Source organism: Dipodomys spectabilis, unplaced genomic scaffold, assembly GCF_019054845.1.
Source record: "Dipodomys spectabilis isolate Male_0828 unplaced genomic scaffold, ASM1905484v1 ptg000436l, whole genome shotgun sequence".
Lineage (NCBI taxonomy): Eukaryota > Metazoa > Chordata > Mammalia > Rodentia > Heteromyidae > Dipodomys > Dipodomys spectabilis.
The window spans coordinates 3,490,781-3,497,674 of NW_024871113.1; positions in this window are offsets into that span (position 1 = coordinate 3,490,781).

A 6,894-nucleotide genomic window follows, 5' to 3' on the forward strand; every position below is an offset into this window, starting at 1 on the left:
CACGATCCACAGATCTCAGCCTCCTGAGTAGCTAGGATTACAGGTGTGAGCCAGTGGTGCCCAGCAGTCTGTGACACTCTTATCTCCAAGAAGCTATTCAGAAAAAGCTGGAAGTAACACTGTGGATAAAATGGTAAAGCACTAGCCCTGAGCATAAGCTCAGGGACAGAGCCCAGGCCCTGAGTTCAAGCCCCAGGACTGGCACAAAAACAAAAGAAAATAGAATAGTGAAACTTATTGAAATCATTTTAAGAAAAGGGAGTAGAATAAGGAAGAGAGATAGACAGGGGTAAAATTGAACCAAAAACATTGTGCACATGTGTGTAAATATCCCAGTAAAACCCTTTTGGACAATTAATGCTAATAAAAGAAAACTTCAGAAAAATTGCATTTGTACTAAACATGTAGATGTATATTTTCCTGTCATTCTTGCCTAACCAATATATGACAACTGTTCCTATAGAATTTACTTTGCATTGGGTATCATAAATAACAGATTGGGTGGGGGGGTGGAGGGAGGATGGGAAGGGGAAACAAAGGAGGAGGCTACAATGCTTGATAAGAAATGTACTCATTATCTTGCCCATGTAATTGTAACCCCTCTGTACAGTATTTTCACAATAAAAAAAAATAACATAGAGGGCTGGGAAGGTGGCTCAGTGGTAGAGTGCTTGCCTTGCATGCCTGAGGCCCTGGGTTCGATTCCTCAGCACCACATAAGCAAAAAGAAAAAAGCCAGAAGTGGCGCTGTGGCTCAAGTGGTAGAGCGCTAGCCTTGAGCTGAAGAGCTGAGGGACAGCGCTCAGACCCAGAGTTCAGGCCCCACAACCGGATCCAAAAAAAAAAAAACAAAAACATAGAGATGGTTAGAACAAATGGGAGGATATGAATGGATTTAATGCATACAACATTTTCTGTCAGGCACTTGAGCATCTGTTGATTTTGGTTGGGTGGAGCTGAACTCAATACCTTAAGACACTGAGGGATGGCTGTGTATAGTTTTGTCTTTCACATTTATGTCTTCAATCATCTACAGTCTGCCTCTGTACATAGGTCTAAGAAGATTGATTTCCATATGGTGACCCAGTTTCTCACATACCTATCTCTGTGCCAATAACAGTACTTATTCTTCTATCTTTGCAATATGTCCTAACACCTCAAAGTGTAAGGACTACTAATTTTTTTTTCTTTTTTCTTTTTTGCAAGTCCTGGGGCTTCAACTCAGGCCTGGGCACTGTGCTTGAGCTGCTTTTGCTCAAGGCTAGCACTCTACCACTTGAGCTAGAGCACCATACCACTTGAGCCACAGCACCACTTCTGGCCTTTTCTGTTTATATGGTACTAAGGAATCAAACTCAGGACTTCATGCATGCTAGGCAAGCACTCTACCACTAAGCCACATTCCCAGCCAAGATCTACTTTCATCCTGTTTCCAGGGTTGACTTAGCTATGTATGTAGGCACTTTCACTGTTCTGTGAAGATTTGTCAAATTCTGAGTTAGTGAGCTCTTTTGTTGCTGTGACTCTACCTGAATAAACAAGAGAAGGAAGGCTTTATCTGGTTCAGGGCTTCAGAAGTTTCTGTCCATTGTTATGAGAAAAGGGGATGGTGGAGCAGCACCCCTTGTGGTGGCCAGGGCACCCCCCAACACACACTTCCTCCAGCTAGGCCTCACCTCCTACTTCCCCCTTCCTCTCAGTAATGCCATCACCACTGGCTCACTCTTGTAATTCTTGTGACTTGGAAGGATGAGATCTGAAGATCCAGGTTTGAAGCCAGCCCAGGCAGGAAAGTCTATGGGACTTTAATTTGTAATAACTACCAAAAAGTTGAAAGTGGAACTGTGGCTCAAGTAGAGCACTAGTCTCAAATAAAAAAGCTAAGGGAGCTGGGCACTGGTGGCTCATCACCGTAAACCTAGCTACTCAGGAGACTGAGATCTGAGGATCGCAGTTCAAAGCCAGTAGGCAGGAAAGTCCATGAGACTCTTATCTCTAAGAAAGTACTCAGAAAACCGGAAGTAGAGCTGGGCTCAAGTGGTAGAGTGCTCGCCTTGAGCTGAAGAGCTGAGGGACAGCACCCAGGGCCAGAGTTCATGCCCCACGACCGCCAAAGAAGAAAAAAAAAGCATCTAAGGGACATTACCCAGGCTGATTTAAACTCCAATACTGGCACAAAAAGTAAGAATCTCATCAGATCATGAGGCCATGAAGATGAATCAACTGATGAGACTGAAGCCCCCACCATCCAATCATTTCCCTAGAAATCCAGTACCAGGCAACCTGGCCTCCAGTATATGAGCTTGTGGGGGACATGGAAGAGTCAAACCATAACAAGCTCATTAAAGTTCTAGGTGCAATTTGTATTTATTTATTTATTTATTTATTTATTATTTATTTATTTTTGTCAGTCATGGGGCTTGAACTCTGGGCCTGGACACTGTCCCTGAGCTCTTGAGTTCAAGGTGAGCACTCTACCACTTGAGCCACAGAGCTACATCTGGTTTTCGGGTGGTTAATTGAAGGTAAGAGTCTCACAGACTTTCCTGCCCTGGCTGGCTTTAAACCACGATCCTCAGATCTCAGCCTCCTGAGTAGCTAGGATTATAAGTGTGAGTCACTACACCTGGCTAAGAAAAATTAGATATCTTTATAATAGAATATCTCATCTGAAAGCATGAGATGTCTGCTCATTGATTCAAAGATGATTAATTCAGATCATCTTCTCTCTTGGTTTCATTTTATAATTTTCTCCATTAAAGTTTCATTTCTATTGTCAATGGAACTTTTTTTTTCAGTTGTGGGGCTTGAACTCAAGGCCTGGGCTCTGTTCCTGAGTTCAACATGCGGTTGAACAATGTCCTTTCCCCCTTCACATCCATGCCTACCTACAATACAACTTTTTTTTTTTTGGAAATAGAGTCTTTGTAGACATCATCAAGTTAAATAAGGTCACAGTGGACAGAGTGCATCCAGATTCAGTGATTGGTGTCCTGCTAAGAAGAGAATCTAGAATCAAACGCAACAGCAAAGTTTCCATGTGATGATGGAAACAGACTGGAGTAGTATTTCTTCAAGACAAGAGACATCAACGATTGCAGCAACATCAGAAGCCTGGGAGAGACAAGAATCAATCCTTTCCCATGGCCTCCACAGACAGCAGGTCCTTGCTCACATAAATGCCAGACTTCTAGACTGCAGAAGTGAGAAAAAAAAATTGTGTTGGCACTATAATTTGTAATGGAAGGCTTAGGAATGTAGTATGTCTACTTTGTCTAGGCAAGAGGGCAGATGCGCGTGCCTGATGCATGTGGTCAGGGAAGGGAGGAGGCTGACAGACTGGTGACAAAGAAGGAGGAAGGAAGTATGTCAGTGGACCCACTTTTGGAAAATCTGGGCACTCATGGCTCACTTCTGTAATCTTAGCTACTCGGGAGGTTGAGATTTAAGGATCAAAGTTTGAAGCCAGCCTAGAGAAGAAAGCTTGTGAGACTCTTATCTCCAATGAGCCACCAAAAAGCCAGAAATGGGGCTGGGTATGTGGTTTAGTGGTAGAGTGCTTGCCTAGCAGGCACGAAGCCCTGGGTTCAATTCCTCTGTATCACATACACAGAAAAAGCCAAAAATGGTGCCATGGCTCAAGTGATAGAGTGCTAGCCTTGAGCAAAAAGAAGCTCAGGGACAGTGCCCAGGCCCCTGATTTCAAGTCCCAGGACTAGGGAAAATAAAGCCAGAAGTGGAGGTGTAGTTCAAGTGGTAGACTTGACTGAAAAAGTCAAGTGGGAGCTCATGGACCTGATTTTAAGCCTCATTTTGGAGGAAAAGAAGTAAGAAAAGGTATGGGGGGGCAGGGCTCTCTTGGCAAGGCCACAACTACCAAGCTATTTGCGTCACAAGGATCAGCAAAGGAGATTCACTGCACAGGAAGCTCTCAACTGAATGTACAAAATGACATACTCTGCGAATGTGGAAGCATCGATTGTGCTCCAGCTATCCAACAGAGTGAGCAGGGGTGGTGGGGCTGGGCAGGGGCTCCGTGACATTGACTTTTGCCTATCAAGGCTGACCAGCAATGCAGTTGCTGAGTGTCATATCTGCCAACAGCAGACACCAGCAAGGTCCACTGATATGCTGCCATTGCCTGGGTGATCATCAGCCATGCCATTTGGGCTGATTATGTTGAAACTCTCACTGCAGAGTGACTGGACATTCATCCTCATTAGAACCAACTCTGCTCTGTGTCTATCCACGAAGATGGTCTCTACACCTACGCAGAGAACTTTATTCAGTCCTGGAGTAGTATTACCACTCTACTGCTGCTTCTGATCAACAAACTCATTTCTCAGTAATGGAAAGCTGGCTGTGAACTCCCAAGCTTATACTATTTGACTACTCTGTGGCAGTCATGCCTGTAATTCTACCTACTCAGGAGGATGAGATCTGAGGATTATAGTTCAATGCTAGCCCATGAAGAAAAGGTCATGAAGCTGGACACTAGTAGTTCACATCTATAATCCTAGCTACTCAGGAGGCTGAGATCTGAGGATCACAGTTCAAAGCCAGCCCAGGCAGGAAAGTCTGTGAGACTCATTTTCAATTAACCACCAGAAAACCAGAAGTGGTGCTATGGCTCAAAGTGGTACAGCACTAACCTTGAGCAAAAGAAGCTCAATGATAGTGCCTAGACCCTGAGTTCAAGCCCCAGGACCTCTATACACACACACACACACACACACACACACACACACACACACACACACACACACACACAAAAAAAAAAAAAAACAATGCATGAGACTCTTCTCTAAATTAACCAATAAAGATCCAAAAGTGGAGCAATGGTTCAAGTAGTGGTAGAACAGTAGCCTTAAGCAAAAAACCTAAGAGACAGTGCGAAGGCCCTGAGTTCAAGACCCAGTTCCAGTGCATGCATGCACAGACACAGACACAGACATACACACACACACACACACACACAGATACACACACACACACACACACACATGCATGCACATGCAGAGACTAACCCCATAACCTAAAGATAAAATTACAGACTGAAGGCTGGGAAGGTGGCTCAGTGATAGAGTGCTTGCCTGGCATGCATGAGGTCCTGGGTTCGATTCCTCAGCACCACATAAGCAGAAAAAAGCCAGAAAAATTACAGACTGAAATTTTATGATGGTTATCTTAGTCTGTTTACAGTGTTGTAGAAAAAGTATTATAGATGGAGTGGTGTGTAAACAATACAAACTGGGCTGGGAATGTGGCTTAATGGTAGAGTGCTTACTTCACATGCATGGAGCCTGTGGTTCGATTCCTCAGTACCACATGCACAGAAAAAGTTGGAAGTGGTGCTGTGGCTCAAGTTGTAGAGTGCTAGCCTTGAGAAAAAACCACTGGGGCTGAGTTCAAGCCCCAGGACTGCCCCCCCCCCAAACAAACAGATAAACAAACAAAAACCCACAAAAAAACCCCACAAATTTATTTAGGTGTGGTGCCAATGGCTTTCACTTGTAATCCTAGCTACTCAGGAAGCTCAGATTTGAGGATTGTGGTTCAAAGCCAGCCTGAGCAGGAAATTCAGTGAGACTCTTATCTCCAATTAATCACACACACTCTCACACACACACACACAGAGCAAAAAGCTCAAGGACAGTCCCCAGGACCTGAGTTCAAGCCCCAGGTCTGGCACAGACAAAAAAAGAAAAGAAAATTTTACTTAGTTCCTTCTGGAGGCTGGGAAGTTCAAGAGCAAGATGCCATCAGATTGACTCCATTTTCTTATGCTGACAGGAGGGAAGTATTGCTCTCTTCTATTATATTTTATTATAATATTTTTATTATTAACAATGTAATATTTATTATATTTGTTGTATTTTATTAGTCTCTTTTTGGGGGGGGAGGGGGGGGTCCGGTCATGGGGCCTGAACTCTGGGTCTGGGCGCTGCCCCTCAGCTCTTCAGCTCAAGGCTAGCACTCTACCACTTGAGCCACAGCACCACTTCTAGCTTTTTTCTTTTTTCTTATGTGGTGCTGAGGAATCGAACCCAGGGCCTCAGGCATGCAAGGCAAGCGCTCTACCACTGAGCCACCTTCCCAGCCCTATTAGTCTCTTTTATAAATAAAAGTATTCCTTTTATTTGAGACAATTGTGTGTGTGTGTGTGTGTGTGTGTGTGTGTGTGTGTGTGTGTGTGTGTACTAGTACTGGGTTTTGAACTCAGGTACTGGACACCATCCCTTAGCTTTTTCCCTCAAGGCTGGCACTCTACTAATTAAGCCACAGCTCCACTCCTGGAGTTTTGGTAGTTAATTGGAGATAAGAGTGTCCATTTCCTCACTCCTCAGAGTAAGACATCTTCTGTCTTGCAAGATGAAGGGTGGGATTTAAGTCAGAGACCATTATATACAGTCATCTCTTCCACAGGAAGGACATGTAGGTCCAAGAATCAAGGGTCATAACAGGGTGTGGCTCATCTTACTACTGTACCAAATAACACATTGATAGAAGCTTCCCATCCAGATTGGGATTCCCATCCAGAGTAAGCTTTTGTGTCTTTGTGTTCATACTGGGGATAGAAATCAGGGCCACATGTGTGCTTGGCTCCTGACGGGAGCTCTACCACTTGAGCTACATCTTCAATCCAGCTTATTGGTTAATTGGAGATGGATCCTGAAGACTTTTCTGCTCCAGCTAATTTTAAACCAGGATCCTTCAGGTCTTATTCTCCTTAGTAACTAGGATTATAGTCATGAGCCACCAGCACCCAGCTTGTCTTCTTTTATATGGATAAAAGGAGAAGATAATTCCAGGGCTGGGAATGAGGCTTAGTGGTAGAGTGCTTGAAGCATGCATGAAGCCCTGGGTTTGATTCCTCAGTACCACATACACAGA